Source organism: Amblyomma mixtum, chromosome 8 (assembly GCF_055824585.1).
Source record: "Amblyomma mixtum isolate Tamu chromosome 8, ASM5582458v1, whole genome shotgun sequence".
NCBI lineage: Eukaryota > Metazoa > Arthropoda > Arachnida > Ixodida > Ixodidae > Amblyomma > Amblyomma mixtum.
Genome location: NC_143019.1, coordinates 54,255,681 through 54,275,804, shown reverse-complemented (window position 1 = coordinate 54,275,804; position 20,124 = coordinate 54,255,681). Strand labels below are relative to the sequence as shown.

Sequence of the window (20,124 nt, the reverse complement as noted above, 5' to 3'; positions counted from 1 at the left end):
GCATCGGCCTCGCATGAGACAGGCACAGGGTTCGATCCCCGGGCAACGACGGATACCCACCGATCTTCCAATTGGTTCTGGCTTTCCCCTATCCCGGAGCTGGGCTTTCTTTGGAGAGAAATGCGGGTATAAAATGAATATTTGTTTCCATCCCAAGCAACCCGGACGTGTTAGCCTTGGCTCACTTTGGCCACGCTGCACTCTAAACACAAATACGCCTACAGGGGAGTCAAAAGGGAGTAAGACATCTTTTAGCCCTCTTCATTTTGTAAAAGGGAGTGCGCTGGAGGACAGTCTACACCCTTTTTACTCCTTTCTGTTTATAATGAGCGTCCTTGCGCCATCAGTCATTTCAGTAGAAGCAGTGATATTCTGTTCACTGTTCTCAACACGCGCTTCCGTGCCGCTGTGGTTCAGTGGTTATGCACTCGGCTGCTGACCCGAAAGTCACGGGTTCGATTCCGGCTTAATTTCGATGAAGGCGAAGTTCCAGAGGCCCGTGTACTGTGCGATGTCAGTGCACGTTAAAGAAACCCAGGTGGTCGAAATTTCCGGAGCCCTTCACTACGGCGTCCCACATATCCTGAATCGCTTTGGGACCTTAAAGCCCATTAAACTAAGCCAAACCAAAAAAAAAATTTATGCCCCATTGCAATGCGCATGCAGTTTTAGTTTGGTTTCGTTTGGTTTATGGGGTTTAACGTCCCAAAGTGACTCAGGCTATGAGGGACGCCGTAGTGAAGGGCTCCGGAAATTTCGACCACCTGGGGTTCTTAACGTTTTGAGCCAATCTTTCGGAAAAAAAGGCGCGCATTACAGCGGGGAAAATACGGCACACACTCCCCTCCCTTGTACACTACCGCGTGATGCACGGTCGGCCGGGCAGGGCAGTTTAGATAATGAAACTCAACTCCATGGCACGCCGGCCGAGCTGTTTACCGGTTAACTTACAAATGGCATTGAGCGAACTCGTCAGATGTCCGAAAAGAAGACCGGGAAGTCACGCATTTGACAACATTTACTGCGCGTGTCTGTGCGTGCTTTGAGGGAGGGAGTGCAACTCTGCGGGCAGATGAGTGCGTGGCTGCGTGAGAGTGTCACATCAAGCGCGTATTGTGACAGCGAGTGCATGAGTACACGCGCGGCCCTTGGTGAGAGTGTGTGTGTATGGCACTGTGGGAGCCATTCGTTTACTTGCTTTTGTAACGGTGCCTAAAAATGGAGTTTCCAATTGGGGACTTACAATTCCGGTTCAAATAAATTTATTTTACCTGCATAGTTTACTGGCGCGGTAAATCAGGAATGGGTTTTGGCGAGGGCTGAGGGGTGGTCGCTGCTACCCCCCCCCCCCTCCCCTCCACTCGTCGAGCAATTTTAAAGTAGAAGAACCGTGCCCAACGCGATTTTAGGCTGAAAAAAGATATATATGATTCATATAGCCCCCCCCCCCCCCCCCCCCCCATCCTTTCAAAAAAAGTGACTCGCGCTGGGTGCAAATGATGGTTTTTGGGGATTTATCATTCCAAAGCAACTCAGGCTATTAGGGACGCCGTAGTGAAGGGCTCCGGAAAATTTCGAACACCTGGGGTTCTTCAACGTACACTGACATCGCTCAGAACACGGGCCTCTAGAATTTTGCCTCCATCGAAATTCGACCACCGCGGCCGGGATCGAACCCGCGTCTTTCGAGTCGGCACCCGGGCGCCATAACCACTGAGCCACCACGGCGGTTGGGATGCAAATGAAGTCACAGTACAGAGCAACGAATAATTCTGGGATTCACTACATGGTGAATGAAGTGGTACAATCGTAAAAGAAAGCCGCCGCGGTGGCTCAGTGGTTATGGTGCTCGGCTGCTGACCTGAAAGACGCGGGTTCGATCCCGTCCGCGGCGGTTGATTTTTTTTTTGGAGGAGAAATTCTAGAGGCCCGTGTACTGTGCGATGTCAGTGCACGTTAAAGAACCCCAGGTGGTCGAAATTTCCGGAGCCCTCCACTACGGCGTCTCTCATAGCCTTAGTCGCTTTGGGACGTTAAACCCCATAAACCAACCAACCAACAATCCTAAAAGAAACAGACGGGTCTTGATAGCCGCATTGGACTCGAGACTGAGTTTTAACCTTTATGCGCTTGCTCTTGTCGAGGAAACTGTTGGCGAACTCCGTGTTCGACACTACTGGCCGAAAACAGTATTCGACACTATTGGAAACATGCGTTAGAAACATCCGTCTACATTATTGCAACAAATGTCGACAGAACTGACAGAGCTAAACGGAAGAGGTCATCAGTAGTGGAGAGGAGAGGTATGCAGGGGCTCCAGGTGACCGCGTTACGCAATCGCAGGTTGAAGCACCGCTTCTCTTTGTTTTCGCGACAATGTGAGGACCCGTCAAATTGACAGCTTGGGCAAAGGCCTCGCGTTATCGACGCATATTCTATGCGGGTCAACAATAAGGAGAATTTATGAGTTCCTTCTTCGGAATTCTGTCCACTGCGTATAGTTATTCTAGTGGATCCCGGTGCGCTGTTATACTGAGGACCAAAACTGCGGACGAAGCTGCTTGAAAATGTCTCGAATAGCGCAATTGCAGGAAAGTGTTTTTTGAATTTTCAGAATGTCTTAAACATCATTAAAGGCAGATATGGGTGCCTGTGCGCCAAGGTATGTCGCCTCTGGAATTTAAACCTCCTAAACACGGTTCTCTACGCTTGATCGGTTTGAATTTAAATTCAAAGCTGCTGCAACGACTTCCTTGCTATCTGGAGACGCTCTACAATGGACTCCCTTTCCTAGCATGTCGCATTTGCGGACACTTATCTATACCACTGGTGATAACCTATCAGTTTTCACTGGAATAACTTAGCTTCAGTTCAAAGAACACAGCACTTTGCATGAACCACGACTTTATAATGGTGGTCGCTGACGGCAAACATGGCTAACAATGATATCTTTCCCCGACCTTCGAAGATGCGTCACGGTTGGACATCTTGTATGAGTGATCTGCAAACATTGGCCGCTTCGACAAACTTTGAATCTCTTTTTACGCCTACTTCAAATTACATCCCCTGTTCAGTGACCGCAATACAGTTTTTCTACACGTTTAATTTTTTCCTGTTTCTCTTTCCGGCACGAATGATTACATCCCTGTTCAGTGACCACAATATAGTTTTTCTACGCGTTTACTTTTTTTCCTGCTTCTCTTTCAGGCACCTCCTCTCCCGCTGGTTTTTTTCCCAAAGATATCCTCCCTGCAACAACCCTTAACGCAGAGTAGGATGATAGCAGTACTGCGCACTATGGCGGCGACCTCTGCTTTTCTGTCGAAGAACTCTTTCGCCCCCTTCACAGCTATTTCAGCGCCCCTCGTGGCGATACCACATCACCCAGAGGGCGCTGCACTTGTCTAGGGAAGATCATTACAGTCTAACATAAAAAGTATGGAACCGAGTATGAAATCGGAAATGAATCACAGCGGAAATTCGGCATCTATAATTGTGCTCATCGAATCACCGGATTTCTATTTCGAGCGCGTGTTCCTGCGCACGAATCTGGTCGAAGATTGGGCTCCCTGCTCAAAAAACGGTACTCGATCGATTGTTTGGTTTGTTTTTTGTTTCCTGACGACAGTTACAAAACATTGAGGCAGGAATAAACGTGAGAGTGTTGTCCCCCCTTATAAAAATGGTCTATAGACAGTCTATAGACTTCTAATAGACTCTGTTGCCTTCCTATACATATTTATTTTTGTCTATTCATAGTCTATAGACTTCTACAGACAGAAGCCTGCTAAAAGTGTATGGCCATAAATCTATACATTGTCTATAGACTGTCCATAGCATCTGTATTGCTTACAGACTACTCTATAGGATTTGTCCATAGAGAGTATATCAACTTTATAGACAGAAGTCTATAGACAATCTATAGACTTTAAAAAGTTTTTGTAAGGGCGAACTCATTTCAAGAATTGATATGAAAACGATTTCACGCTAGGTGGCAATTCCTCGCAGCAACTAATTCAAAATCGCTGCTCCATGTAGGAGTAATACAAAGGATGCCATGCTTCTGCGCATCGCATTCGACTAAGTGTCACCTGGCTTCGCATTTCACAAAATTCAGTGTCGATTGCACTTGAGGATAAAGCGCACCTGCTGTGTGACCGTGCGGTTCTCTCTATCTTTCTCTTGGTTTCGTGGAAGTTTCCGCGGCATGTTTTTTTTTTTTTTTTCGCGAAAATAAGAGACACCGACTGAGGGTGAAAATTGCGGGAAAAAAATAAAGAGGCATCTGCGCTGTCGTGTAAAAGCCTCGCGCAAAAGAAACACGTGCGTCGTCTAGAGGGGAAGCTTTAAAATAGAAGCACAAGCGTGACGCAGTTCACTGTTGATCAAGTGTTAAAAAGAAAGAAAAATAAGTGAGAGAACGAAAGAAGAAGAAGAAAAAAGAAGAAAGAGTAATGACAACGTCCTTATCCTCCTACGGCGCGCAGAGGAAAGCGACAAACATGTTTTTGACTTTCCTGCCTGTAGAGGTGCACACCTGAAACTGCGCGTAGGGCTCGGGCCCCGGCGCCTACGCATTACCGACAGCTGATGTCAACGGCGATGGCGCCGCCGCCGAATCGCGAGCCTTCTCGTGCACGGGACTCCACGGCTCCCATGATGACGTCACACCCACTTCAATTTAGCGCTCATGTGAGCTAACATTTCAGTACAAACCAGGAATTCGCAAGCTCTATTTTCACTCACTCGTGTATCGGATTCCACAAGCACCAAAGACGATACGCTATATCCCAACTTCTCGTTTGCCAGCATGGATATGGATATGTGATTTGCTGAGACAAGGGGAGTCCTTGATGAGAACTGTAATGCCATCGAAAACTTTCGAGTCTTTTTAAGCAGTATCTGTGTTACTAGCAGTCTACCGACGCCGATTCTTCCCCAGTGATTCTAGTCACCCACTCTGTGACCCGTATTTCTAAGCTGACGATGAGCACTTGTCCTCCCGACGCAGGACTGGCTGGAACAGTATACCTCCGATTTACCATTCTGTCTTGCACTGTGTAAATAAATTTGGTGTCTCTGTAGTGTTGAGAGCGAAACGATCGTACGTGTTAATTAGCAGGAGGGGTGTTGCCATTTGCAGAAGACTCCCTCATAACCGTAGTAAGGAATCATCCTGTCGGCTGCGCCAGTAAAGATTAAGCCGGTACTTCGAATGTCTGCCCGAGGCCAACGGGCCTTTCAGTTGAAGAAGGAGCAAAATTTTTAGCTTCCTTATACTATACTCTCACAGTTCCTGTCGACTGCGCCAGTAGATGTTCATCCTGTCGACTGCACCAGTAAAGATTCAGCCCATTGTTACTGGCATGGTTAATTCAATCTACATTACGCCGGTTGCGAAAAGCAGCACCACATTAGAAACAACGTCTGCGCAACGCTTCATCACAGTTTTGCTCTCTTCGGAAGAAGGTCATTCGGGAGTTATTTCTCGCCTCCTCAGCGAGATAGGCGCACCAAAAATTTCAGAGGAAACCATGAACCGTGAAGACTACGAATACACTCAGAAGCATTGCAAGGCTCAGTTAGATCTTTTGAAAACTATTCAAGCTCATTGTCTTCTGTTCACTGGAGGTGATCAGAGGAGATGGCACTGCGCGGAAGGCCTTGTCTCACTAAATTTCCCCGCTTGTTTCGAAAGGTGCAAGTTCTGCAACACGTCTCGGGGCGCACCGTTTTCGCCATATTTCCATCATCGCATTATAGTAGATGTCCGACGAAAAAACCCATTTTCCGGCATCATCTCCGCACCATTTTTAACTATACAGACCAGTGCTATTGCAAAATGTTCGAATTGCTCGGCCGTCCCCTCTACACACCACATGGATGTGCAGAGGCACGTGGAACATATTATAAAACAAAGTGTCCATGCTGCCAAAAATATCGCGTAACATTGCTTCTCAACCTCAGGACCGCGTCGTTTTCTGGTACTATTGCTGTCAAGAGTGCTGAGGACGACTTTATCCAACTGTTGTTTTCAATAAAATCCATTCTGTCACTCCTTATGGCGGCGTTGACTTTTTCTGAGAGCAAAAGACGCACTTGAAAGAAAACTGAATGTAAAAATTTTCTCGCTATCCGATTCGAACTTGTGACGTCTTTACCGAAAAGGACGTCGCCACCATTCTGAAGTGAATGGCGGTGCAACGTAGGCTCTGGGATCCGTGCCCAAAATTCGCTGTCGACGCATGCAGTTTAGTTGAAAAATCGGCCTATGATGGCGACACCTGTATTCTGCTTCTTGCTCTTTTCTGTATCTTTTAAAAGCTCCGTTTTTTATAAAAGTGGTCTCTTCGTCATTAGAATGTCGTAGTATTGTCGTTCGTGCGCTTTTCAGGGCAGCGTACTTGGACAGCGTCGTTCGAATAAGATTCCCTAGTAGCTGACGACTTGAGAGATCAGTAGTAGCTTACTTATACCTGAAGTCTGGGATACCGGCCATTCACGGAATAGCGGTATGAACTGCAAGCTTATTTTCCCATTACGGACACAGGTAAAACAATTGTCCGCAATACCCTAGCAAATAGAATGACACCTGCATCATAAAACCGCTGCCAACACCTCCACAAGTTGTTCGTTCCACAGTGGAAGACTTCTCAGGGCAAAGCAGACGTGATAACAAAACAAGGACACCAAACACGATGTAGGCGTTATGCTCCCGACTTATCCTTGTCGCTGGTGAAGATAACAGGGACATATGCACATTTATTGTGACACCACTGCGACCCTAATTGCGACAAGCTCTACACTGTTTCGGACTTTAGATGGTTGACGCGGAACGCACAGGCGCTCCATACTTTACGAACGTTGTTGCACACTTACAGCGCTAGGCCTAACAGACGGATGAGGGTGCGCCGATCTTGTCTCGTCTTATCGCTGTCTCGTCTTATCCGAAGTGCCTTTAGAATCCTCTGTTTTTTTTTCTTGCGAAGGGAGGTTCCTTATCATTACTGATTGCACTAGAATTCTAATGAGAACAAATTAAATTAACGTCACAAGTTCTTGCAAACGGAAGAGACAATAGCACGGCCGACACCAGACGTGTGATAGATTTCACGTAGCTTGCGTGCTATCTTATCGGCTCCTGGAGACGACTGCAGCTGCCCTTCTGGAATGCACAGCACCTTGATTACGCCCATCTTGAGCTATGCCCCCGGTTTAGTTGCGAAAGGCGGAGAGTATGCCTTCTCGACGTGTTTGCCACCGTGTGTTATCATTCGTCACTCGACCCATGTAACACGATAAGGAAACCGTGTCTCTCGTTCCAACGTCTCATTGAAGAGGCCCTGCAGCACACTATAGTTTACCAACTACTGGCGCGTTTCTTTCAATCCAGGCCGCCGCGGTGGCTCAGCGGTTATGGTGCTCGGCTGCTGACCCGAAAGACGCGGGTTCGATCCCGGCCGCGGCGGCTGGAATTTCTTTGGAGGAGAAATTCTAGAGGCCCGTGTACTGTGCGATGTCAGTGCACGTTAAAGAACCCCAGGTGGTCGAAATTTCCGGAGCCCTCCACTACGGCGTCTCTCATAGCCTTAGTCGCTTTGGGACGTTAAACACATAAAACCATAAAACCAAAGTTTCTTTCAATCCCTTTCAATCTAAATTGCTTTTTACCTTTCCCTAAGTGCAGGGTAAAAAACCGGAACCTAATTTAATATCTCTGTCTTTCCATCTCCGCCCCACTTTCTATCCACTAATTGCTACGTAATGTAAGTGAGTGAAAGGAAAATGTAACCATTGTTTGGTTCGACAGAAACATGTTTATCAGGTAATCTTTGCGGTGGTTGCGACGTCATGGCCTGAGCAGTACGTCTGATGTAACATGAGGGACGCCACCTATCCCGGATGACGTGTGACCTTCCGACCAACGACGGTCCAGGATTGCTGTAATCTGCACTAGGACCAGTGAGAACGGGCCGTCTGTGGTTATTCGAAGCACGAATGTGGTTCGTGCTAAGAAGCAGCCACAGGTTGGTAGGCGGTCCAGCTATCGTTGTCAGGATGAAGCAGCTATCGGAGTTAGCTGGGGCAAGAAATTTGGGCCTTCCTTCTTTCTATCTTTACTCGAAAGGAGAGCAAGTTTTTCAGAATGCTCTAAAAAGGGAAGGGAGAATCTGCAAGACCTCTCGACCCTTTCCAGTGAAATAAAGTGCCCCCCCCCCCCCCACTCATTTTTATTCTGACCGCCCACTCCAAGGATCAGCTAGACCATAGAGCCACACACGATATGCGCTTAATGAGCGATAAAATCTGCCGCAACAGCTCCCAGCGTAAACTGCGTGCGATCAAAGTGATACACGCTGTCTATTTCGGGTAAAATCTTGCTTCATTCGTTGCGTAAAGGTCGGCTGTTCAGCGTGTCTTAATGGCGCAAAGGCTGCGTTGACGCAGTTTGTGCCTGACGGAGAATCCGATGGCGCAGTTCGAGAGTGCGCCGCGTCATCGCCTCTGGCATAACAGTATACTTTGGCACCTCGAAAAAAATAGACGCAGATTATTGTTATCGCGCACTGCATGGGAGCAGTTGCAGAAAATGTGGTGCAGAGAGCGCGAAACCCCAACCGCTTCTCTCGTACGCCATCAATTAAAGCTGGAAAGAAAATACAAAATGAAGGAGGCGCCGCAGTCACGCTCTCTCTACACCTCCGACTCCTGCGCACCTGACTTTAAACCTGCGTGCGCTCTCATGTCGCGGACAGATGTGCCTGCCGCTGTCGCGTAGCATGTGGTGCGTCCCCGGCAGCGCAGCTAATGGTCCAATATTGGATATACCGGGTGTCCCAGCTAAATGTAACCAAACTTTTAAAAAAGGCGAAGTGTCCTAGTCCAGTGAGACCAACTGAGGGTTGTTCATAGTCGCGTGGCCTAGTCTTGAGTATTTTTTTCGCTCTTCTAAGTACATTAATTAGTTACGTTTAATTAGATAACTTTTTAATTATTGACTTCAGGAAGAAAGTGTCAATGAAAAAGTTTTAGATCGCCTCGAAAAACCGCTAGTAGTGCTGTTTCCGTCAAGTTACGATTTACGTACCGTCATTTATTGGACTTAAAAGAAAGTTGTCACGTGACCAGCTGCTCGCTCACTTCTCTGCCCCAATGTGCACCCAAAGTATCATCGAAGAGAGGACTTCAGAAAAAACAGGATTTTATTCTCTAAGACGCGTCTTGGGACGCCGAAGTGGCACAGTTGTCATGTGGAAGCTTTTTCTTATTGTGCGGGTTATGGTTAAAGGACGGTAAAAAAACTACTTTACGTAAATATTACTTTGCTGCAAATGTCTCAGCAAGCTGTTTCTCAAAGCGATCTACAACTTTTCCATTGACACTTTGTTCCTCAAGTCAGTAATTAAAAAGTTAGTTAATTAAGCTTAACTAATTAGTCAACCTTGAAAAACGAAAAAATTCTGGAGACTAGGTCACACGACTCTAAACAACCCTCATTTGATTTCAGACGGCTAGGACACCCCGTGTTTTTTAAAAGCTTGGCTACATTTAGCTGGGGCACCCGGTATATTGGCAAAGGCCGGCGTACATAGGACCACGGCGATGCCACCCGTTTCCAACATTGTACCCAATATTGGTAATAATTGGCACGATGTTGACAATTTATTGCTTAATGCCGGTCCTACATATGGTCACAGCGGCCCGAGAGGGCGTATGTGCGTCCTACCCTTACAAAAAAAGTTTTAGACAGTCTATAGAGTGTCTGTAGACTTCTGTCTATAAAGTGTCTAGATTTTCTATAGATAAATCTTAGAGAACAGTCTATAGGCAACAGAAATGCCATGGACAGTATATAGACAATCTATAGATATACGGCCATACACTTTTAGTAGAGAGCCCCGCCGCGGTGGCTCAGTGGCTACGGCGCTCGGCTGCTGACCCGAAAGACGCGGGTTCGATCCCGGCCGCGGCGGCTGAATTTCTTGAAGGCGAAATTCTAGAGGCCCGTGTGCTGTGCGATGTCAGTGCACGTTAAAGAACCCCAGGTGGTCGAAATTTCCGGAGCCCTTCACTACGGCGTCTCTCATAACCTTAGTCGCTTTGGGACGTTAAACCCCATAAACCAAACCAACCAAACTTTTAGTAGACTTTTGTCTATAGACAGTCTATAGACTATGAATAGACAAAAAGCAATATCTATAGGAACTCAATAGAGTCTATAAGAAGTCTATATATTCGCTATAGACCATTTTTGTAAGGATATGTATACACCGCTAGCAAAGGAGATTGGCTGCTGCTGTTACTGCTCGGAGGCGATGATGCGTGCCAAGCTTCGCCTGGCCTTGTGGGCCGGAACATCATCATGGCCGCGGTGGAAACAACTGCGCAGAAACAATCTCGCACACTCGCTCGCGCCCCTCGGGCTATCCTTCCTCCTGCCTCGTGCTGCGGATGTTCGCAGAGTTTCTTCATTAAGCGCGTACATGTATCGAGCGGCCGCTGTACAGTACACAGATCCACTGCCGCACATGAAGTGTAGGCAGCATATTGGCGCTGACAGTATTACATTGGTATCGACACGTGAGAGCACGCACGAACATACATACGCAAACACGCACGCACTCGCATCAAAGAAGGAGAGACAGACGTAGCGAAAGAGAGAGAGAACGAAGCGGAGGAAGACTGGCAGTAAGAGCATAGAAAAAGTTTTAGACAGTCTATAGAGAGTCTATTGACTTCTGTCTATAAAGTCTATAGACTGTCTATAGACAAAAGTCTATAGGCAATACAAATGCCATAGACTGTCTATAGACAATCTATAGATTTATGACCATACCTTTTTAGTAGACTTTTGTCTATAGACAGTCTATAGACTATGAATAGACAAAAAGCAATATCTATAAGAACTCAATAGAGTCTATAAGAAGTCTATAGACCATTTTCATAACGGCATGTATCGATATATTTGTGTGACTCGGTTTTTGTTTGCACATAGGCACAAACTAGCAGCGGATATCCTCTTTATCATTATCATCATCATCAACTGAGTAAACTCCACGGCTAGAAAGAAGGACTCCCCCCGTGATCTCCAATTATTCATAATGACAAACCGCAACAAACACAGGACGGAGGCAGGCGACATAACACAGGGCGGTTGTCTGCTGCGGTTTTAGTCGTTATGTCTCACTAACTGGCCTCCAACTTTATGCTCCGATTAGTCCTGTCCTGCACTGGCACTGCCCGAGCGGGTATCCCAACTTCATCCTTCTAATTGATTTCCTGCCGTCTCTGAGACGATAAATTGGAAACACAGACCATAGAAGGACTTAAAAGATTTTGCTGCCTACGAAGAACATCACAATCGTGGCATAGGCATTAGAGTTACTATACGGGTTTGTTGAACACACAGCTTGGTGCGTGCAGGTAGGACGGCTCCTGACACGTTCGTTGATGGGTGCTGACGGCACAGCTATACTGGACTGCGTACCTGTGTGAGCTCGGGCTGGTCGTTAGTGCGCCAGCACTGCGCTGCGTCAGAACCTTGTGAGCCTCACGGAAGCACCTTCTCTGCTTGCAGGGTTCTCGGTGACGTCACATCGTACTCGGTCCGCTTAGCATTTAAAAACAAAACTTAGCCGTAATGAGTTCTAATCTAAATAAATGTCTCACGCGGAAGCAGATTTGGTTCCACAGATAATTGCTGGGTGACTATTAAAAATTAAAAAAGCGATCAATAATAACAGTAACGAGGGTAGAGATAGCAGCGCTCCAAAAACAAATGTTTAAAGCTGTTTTCTCTGCTACAGGATATGCAGCTCCAAAACCAACTATGCCTCTGGTCTCCGATCAATTTATTTAGCGCGGGATCGATACGATGCCTCGATGGACGTGAAATAAGAGACGCAGAGAAGAGACCGTTTTGTTTTCTTTTACTTTCCCGAGGCAAACTGCGACCTGACCGCGGGACTCCTACGGAGCCCTGTCAGGGCAAATGCGTGCCCTAAAAAACAGAGTTGCGTGAAAACACGACACGTGTGTGTTATTCTGCAGCCTCTTCGATCAACCGAGCTTGTGTTCAGCTGTGATGAAGATGATGGATCGAACGCCAGCTTTATCAAGCTTGCCGCCGCCGTGCGGTTCTTGCTAGAGCCTCTACGGCAACCAGTGCGTACCTGTGCTTAGCCACATTCATCTGACGGCTTTCTATATCTTCAGTTCAATCCTCAATTACCGTGTCCTGTCCTTTCAAGCACTACGAGAAATTCCAGTTCTGTGTTTTATTAAAAGGTGACACATAATCTGTGACCATCACACGTTAGAGGTCCTCAATATCCTCCACTTTGTTCACAAAAAGCGCGCATAAGGGCAACAACCATGGAAACGCAGATGCAAGTATGCCGATTACTAAGGTTATCGTAGTGCAGTGCCTGCGAATGTCCACATGACTCCGCACAAAGGAATGCTCAGTATACACCTTATCGGAGCTATAAGGAGTTACAAAGGAGAGCTATGAATCTTTCTGAAATATTCCCAGTTGAAGGAAAATTCAGCCTAATCCGGAGCTCAGACCTGGGAGCATCGTCAAATCAAGGCACTAGCTTGTGGGAACTAAAAAATTTGCTGCCTCTGTTTCTTTTTTGTTCATTTAGACCTTGTCCTGTCAATTGCTAGCCCTCCATGGTTAGCTGAGTTGACACACGATGACAGTACCTGTGCGGAGGTGGTTCCGGGTTCGAGCCCCGAACAGGGAGGATTTTTTTTTTCAACTGAGATGATGTTACAAATTTGTAAACACTTTAACAACGTGAGAAATGGGGCTAGTTGGTGCGTGATCTTGCGGCGCAAAACAGAGCTTACACGAGACAGAAGGGAGTGTATGTATGCTCTGTCTCGTGTAAGAGCTGTTTTCCAGCGCCAGGTTGTAAATATTTTACTTTCAACTATACAAATGTGCTCAGATGTATAGTAATGGAAGTTATTCCGCTGTTTCAGCTAAGCCTACACAGGTGTGATTCCCTCAAACTGCTGGACTGACACTGCTGCTTCATATGGTCACCATACGAATGACGCATACGTAGAATGAGACAGAAAACTTTTCCGGTGGGCGTAGCTGCTCGATGGAAATGCGCAAAAGGCGATCAGGTATACAGAAAATAAAAAGATTTACAGGCGATCAATTGGACTAATTTGGAAGAAATGCAATAGCATTCTTCTTTCACTAGCCAATTTGTTCCAATTCCCATTCTATCTGAATTTCGATTCCAATGTCTTTTAGTCCGCAATTTATTCCAGTTCTGATTATGTTCAATCCAATTATGATTTTATTCTTGTTCCATTTCTGTTCGTAATCGTTTCTCTTATTCACTTTTGCTGAGTCATTCTCAGTTATTTTAATTCTCGCTTAGTCGTTCTTAGTCCCTCCTCTTCCATAAAAATGGAGAGGAGGGATGTCACTTTCTTCACCTGCCACCTGACAGGTGAATAGAGGGAAATCCCCCTAAACAACACCCGCCACCTGCCATGGTTGGAAGGTGTAGGCTTCACGCAGACGCCGCCGCAGACGCCGCCGAGTTTTCACCTTCATAGCCCTCGTAATGCCGCCGCATTAAAAGTAAAAGTGAACCATGCTATCAAAGTCCGAAACGCTAAGAAGCTACTAAATGCATGCTAGCGGTACTATTCGAAACAAAGTTCTGTGAGAGACGCGCACAGACTTCGCGCGCAGCAGTGTTTTTTTTTTTTTTTTGTCTGTCGTTGACGAGCCTCCATCTGGGTTCCAGTTCTTACTCTTTGTATCATTTATTTTTGGCGTCGTTCTTGGGGTCGTTGGCGCGTAATTTCCTTTCCACTGCGACGGACGCTCAAGGTGACTCAAAACTTAGACGCGCCGCGCCATCCGCGAACACCTGTGCGTAGAAACCTATACGCGCTCCGGCCCCATACATACGCCACGATTGCTTGGCGCTAAGGGAACGCCAGAGTGGCTCGAGGCAGCGTAGACAAAAACTGAAAAGAGTAGAGAGAATTTATGGCGCAATCTGTACATAAATGGCAGTGTGTTTCCCGCGCAAACACTTACAGCTGGAGATCGAGAGAGCGAAAAAAGAAAAACGCGCTAATCCAAGCGCGCGAGTCTATCCAGAGTGCCCGGTTATACCTTTTCATGCACACTTACGAAACAAAGACAACAAACACAATAATGAATTGCAACTTTTCGTTGGAAGCCAGACGGGAGAACTAATAAGAGGTGCGATGTTGTGCGGGATTATCATAGTTTACTTCCCATCGTCCTGTGCGTGCGCAAAGTTTGATAAAGACTCATTTTGACATCCCTGTCGCCCAGCACTGAATCATAAGCGAATCATAGTATAGTCACGCGTTTGCTTGTTTACGTAGTAACGTAGCCAAACAATTAACATTCTGATATAGTTATGTACAGTGACCTGTACCTGTCGAGAGGTAGCGGGCGACTTGAGAAATACTTGCGGACAACCTGCCCATGTGTGATTACATATTGGGGTCATACTTTAGGCGGGGACTGAACCCTTTCATTGATTGCCTCTAAGGCACAAATTAACATACCATTATAGTAAGCGGCAGCAAAAGTGTATAGTTGTTTTGGTTCCAAGCGAACTCCTAAATTAGCTACACTGTCGCGGTGAAATGGCAATGAATAAATGACAGGAGGCAGGTCCGCCGTTTATTCACGACAGTCAAAGTTTTGGTGACAAACGAACGGCGGCTCTAAGGCCAGAACGAAATTACATGTCGGTGTGCTAAGGAGGATCGAACATGTCCACTGTAATGAGGAAGTTGTTTATGTTGCTTCATCGTCAAGCAACAAACGTAGGACTAGAGTTGAAGCTACCGCAAGGAAATGCGACCGAGGGTAAAGAAGTCACCCGTGCGAACAGTGTCGTGTTCTCCGCTTTTCTTGTACCTTGGTAAGCACACACACCGATGGACATGAGGTATTAAAAGTGGTACCCAACAAATTTTCCGAACGAGTAGAAATCTACTCATGACGACATATACACGGTGTATTATACATTTTCTAACACATCCCTTCGAATATTACTTCATTGTGAACTGATTCTAAGCAATGAAAATAAGGTAATTAATACATCGGTTAGGGCGGGTTAGTTTATCCTTAAAAATCGCTGCTATAAATTTCGGCTGCTCTTGTAAGAAATAAACAGTTGGAAGTTGTGCACTGTATATGCCTAATGAGCTCCTCGTCCATTTGTACCGTATTCTAACAAGTAAGCGTACTATTTTCATTTCGTAAGGCTTAGCAGCTGAGGCTAGCCCTCGCCTTAGCTGCTCCTATGCTCGCTGTTATACGGCAAAAACAACACTTACTTTGACGGGGCCACTCAACGATCCTTCTCGCGGAGATTTTCTCAGGCGATTGACTCCGGGCTAAGCACTCAAGCACGAGTCCAGGAAAGCGCCGAAGAAGCAAGTCCAAGCCGCTGTCTCGAGGAAGCACACACCCGCGAGGTCGCGGGCACTGAGATTCATTAAGCCGAGATTGAGGCAGGCCTCGGAGCACCAGGGTATATATGCGACCAACAAGCGAGTCCACTTGCAGAAGAAGGTGGAGCCGTCATGCCCTTGCCCAAAAGGCGCGGCGCGATTAGCGAGAGAACTCCGCATAATGGCGGCCTGGTTCTCCGAACAAAGGCGGCACGTAATTGACGAAAGGGGATGTGGGGGGAGGTGGTCTATGCTTCGTAGCCCTCCCTCTTCACGTGTATGCTCATGTCCCGTGTATTGCGTGCGGAGAGGATCTTGGGCCGCCGATGAGCCACTGATAAGGGGTTTGCCTCAGATAAGAAGTATTCGCTCCAAAGCCACCGCGTATGCGGTGTCCGAGCCAAACACCGCTTGGCAGAGCGGAAGGACCTTTACTGATCATCACGGCGTTGGAACGACGACCGAGCTCGCCTGGCCGTTCAACCGCCGCGCCGTTTAACGGCCTTTAACCGCCTCTCTGGAACGTACAGGCCGGTAGCCCCTCTGTCTGACCAGACAACCACAAGCAGCCATAGGTGCACTGGTCTTTGAAAAACACGCGGATTCTGAAAGCGTCACCAGCGAAATGTTTCATAGGCGATATGATTCGTGGGGACAGAGCCTGCATGGCAGGGGTCCCGAACCCAATCAGCACTGGTATTCGGCCCAATATCGGAAATAGATGACTTCACTGTAGTCTTATGTGGGGCCAGCATTTGCCAATATATTCTCAATATTGAGCCAATTAGTTGTGCTGCCGGGGAACCCGCGTCAAGTCACGCTATTGCAGAGCATGCTGACAACTGTAGCGCTTGCAGATGCGGAAGTTTCGATCCGTCAAATTCGTTGTTCATGAATCTCGCTCCGTGCACGGATCGCTCGTCTTTGATAAGATAAAGGCCCAATATTTACAGAGAGCAGAGGGAAGAGCCTCAGCGCTAGTTCTGATGCAAGCTCTCTTGAATGGCTTCTGTGCACCTCTCTGAGTCGGCGATAGGCTGTGGCTACGCGCTGACGAAATTACTGAGGCACGCGTGCCTTAAAAGGAGCCAGGTTTGTTTTCAGCGGAAAGGAACAAGGCTGCTGTTTGCTTAAAGGGGCAGATACGTGGTCGAAGGTTGAAAGGATTGGAGCAGAATAACACAAAATGACGCATTGTGCAACTCTCCACGACAGTATACGGGGGAGGGGCTTGCTGGCAGGACCTTGTGATAAATATCACCTTAATTCAAACAGGATGCACTGATAGGGGGAATCGACGCTTTAGGGACCACAAACCTGTCCCAAGGACCTTCGGGTCTAAGGCGCTGCGCGCAATACCAACGAGTGATAAGGAACGTGGTAAGATTTACTAAGCGTTAAAGTGTAGGCGATACCCATGACCCTCCACTGTCGTGACCCTGCATGAAACCTGGTCGTTCTCCCGAGAGCGCGTGCTCCTATCCTTACACCCTTCGCTGTAAGCGTTGGACATTCCTTGAATGAAAAACGCGCGCTTCCACTTTTTGGCCAGCTAGTACAAAATGCAGCGTTCGCTACCGCCAGGACACTTCTTGTCATCGTCCCAGTCCTGCTCCTTTACTTTGAAAGGTTGCATTGTGTTGCAGTAATTGTAATGCCTTCATTTATGTTTCGCTTTTTTAAGCATAACAAAGAGGGCAGCCTGACGAGAAACTCACCTTCATATCTATTCATGTAGTCTGCTAATGGTGGGACGGCTGCTGAAAATGATTATTTTGCTGCCAGTGACTTTAGCGCGGATATAAATTTGCCTTCGTTGTCGCCGTCCTCATCAGTATCGACTTTTTTTTTTTTTCAGAGCTTCGTTTTTTTGTTCTTGTTGATAAGCATGTAGCAGACAGAAGAGAAGGATACTGGCTAACAGGGAGAATGAAACGGCGAGAATATATAGAGTGGATATCGAAACCGCTTATGACCGAGCTTAAAATGCGCAGATAAAACGAGGCCGCCGTAAGAAGATGGCACAGGGATCCGCCTTATACTCAATGGCTAGGTTTCTCCCAGGGGAATTCTCGCTCACACTTTGGGCTATAACTAGACTCCTTCCTTCCTTCCTTCCTTCCTTCCTTCCTTCCTTCCTTCCTTCCTTCCTTCCTTCCTTCCTTCCTTCCTTCCTTCCTTCCTTCCTCTTCCTTCCTTCCTTCCTTCCTTCTTTCTTTCTCTCGTTCTTTCTTTCTTTCTTCCTTTCTTTCTTTATTTCTTTCTTTCTTTCCTTCTTTCTTTCTCTCTTTCTTTCCTTCTTTCTTTCTCTCTTTCTTTCTTTCTTTATTTCTTTCTTTCCTTCCTTCTTTCTTTCTTTCCTTCTTTCTTTCTTTGTTCCTTTCTTTCTTTCTTTCTTTCTTCCTTTCTTTCTCTCTTTCTTTCTTTCTTTCTCTCTTTCTTTCTTTCTTCCTTTCTTTCTTTGTGTCTATTCCTTACTTCTTTCTTTCTGTCGCTCTTTCTTTCCTTGTTTCTTGATTTCTTTACTTCTTCCTTACTTCTTCCTTTCTTCGTTTCGGCCCCGCCGCGGTGGCTCAGTGGTTACAGCGCTCGGCTGCTGACCCGAAAGACGCGGGTTCGATCCCGGCCTCGGTGGCCGAATTTCGATAGAGGCGAAATTCTAGAGGCCCGTGTACTGTGCGATGTCAGTGCACGTTAAAGAACCCCAGGTGGTCGAAATTTCCGGAACCCTTCACTACGGCGTCTCTCATAGCCTGAGTCACTTTGGGACGTTAAACCCCAATCAATCAACCAACCAACCTTTCTTCGTTTCTTTGCTTATTTCCTTCTACCTTGTTTTTCTTATTTCTGGCTTTCCTTATCTGTTTTCTTCCTTTCTTTATTTCTGTCTATCTTCCAACCTTCACCCTTTCTTACCTTCGACTTTTTTTTTTTAGCCACCGGAATAGTTCCCTTGCTATATGACTCAGGCGAACAGACCGCAAAGGAGCAAGCGATACGCAAAGAGCGAAAGTCACGCGAAAGTGGTATGGAGCATGTGGCGAGGGCCAGATCTCCCTCTCCCCCCCCCCCCCCCCCCCCCCCCCCCCCCCGGGTTATCTCGGTGTATTCCGTTAGGACGCGCGACCTCGCGCTGGACATTGAGCGTGTATGTATATTCACGTAGGCACTGCTGCGGCGAAGAGCATATCTCAGAGGACGGAGGTGAATGCAACAACAATGTGCAGGACTCAGGTCCAACTCGGCAAGGAGTCTCCTTCTAGATGATATTTAATCATCTTCTGCTTGCTTGTGCTTGCTGTAATTATTTCCTCACCTGACCACCCATTCATTCCCTTGGAGGTTTCTCCAAGATTTCTGGGTTATCATATGTCATATTAAGTCGGCTATTATGAGCTCAGCGATAGCTCTGACTTATACCCGTGCCACAAGGACAGATTTAATGCCAATAAGTGCTTACTGCTGTAAGGTTTAATGGCATTTGTGCAGTGCCACACGCATAAATTCAATGGCATTCGCCTTACTGCCATTCGCGACCTACTGAGTTCGCCACAACTCCTTCGCCCGTGCAATGCGTACTCTCGTTTTCATTCCGCATGCAGAAGAGCATGCAGGTTTGTTAGTAACAACTTCCTAACCAGTAGGAAATTGTTAATTCTTAACTTTCAGTCAGATGATCTATACCGCATTTTCGATGCGAAGAGCGCCATTTTAACCAGTCTTATTGACAGGTACTCTCGACTTGTGTGCTGACATGCGAGTTTATGGCTACTTTATAGACTTGTAAAGCAGGAACAGCCGTATTTTCTGGAACATCGTTTTTACGTTACATTTGAACAACATTCCCGATATATTGTGCTCATTAGGAATGTTTATATTCAGATGAAACTTTGGCTACCTTGCAAGTGTTATCGACATCGTCACTTTCGATAATGGCATTAAAGGTGCACTGAAGAGGATTCTGAACTTGTCTTTTTATCGCGGGAACTCGATCTACACGTTCCTAGCATTCTTAGAAACTGCAACTTATTGCTATGTATGGCCGATTTCCCTAATTAAATCGAATTAACGTCCGGCTCCCGCCATTTTTTTTTAAATTCCGCCTCGTACGATGGGCGGAGTCGACCAAAGCGTGAAGTTCCTTTCAGCCAGCTCCGTGGAGGCTTTGCTTTCGCTTTATTTTGTTTTTTAGGTTTCCATGAATAAATAGTTTCATTCGCAGATAATATAGCCGCAAAATAAGCCCGCAGAAATAAAAATACGCGCGGACTATTTGCTAATACGGACTACTACGTATTACTCCGCCGATGGTAGAGCGGCAAGCCGCCACGGGACTGGGTGAAAGGCACTCCACGCGTTGGTCGACTCCGCCCACCATACGAGGCAGAATTAAAAAAAAAGGGCGGGAGCCGGACGTTAATTCGATTTAATTAGGGAAATTGGCCACACAGGGCAATAAGTCGCGGTTTCTAAGAATGCTAGGAACGTGTAGATCGAGTTCCCGCGGCAAAAAGACAAGTTCAGATTCCTCTTCAGTGCACCTTTAAATGTGGACGTGTAGCACCAACTGCGAAAATAATGGCATTGACAAGCTTAAGGCCTTAAACATTTACAGCCATTTCTTGTGCGTGTGTGGCACGGGTA

General features: G+C 46.7%; 1 protein-coding gene across 2 annotated transcripts in view; it reads right to left on the bottom strand.

Annotated features, from left to right (window-relative positions):
* Positions 1-20,124, bottom strand: part of pros (homeobox protein prospero) — a 229,242-nt gene that overhangs the window by 100,632 nt on the left and 108,486 nt on the right. Inside the window, exon 1 of one of the 2 annotated variants that reach the window (XM_089558070.1) lies at positions 15,364-15,700. The exons of the other annotated variant lie outside the window; for it this stretch is intronic. The gene's annotated coding sequence lies outside the window, so the exon portion shown is untranslated. Of the gene's footprint in view, positions 1-15,363; positions 15,701-20,124 lie in introns of those variants that run through there. 2 annotated transcript variants of the gene reach the window in all.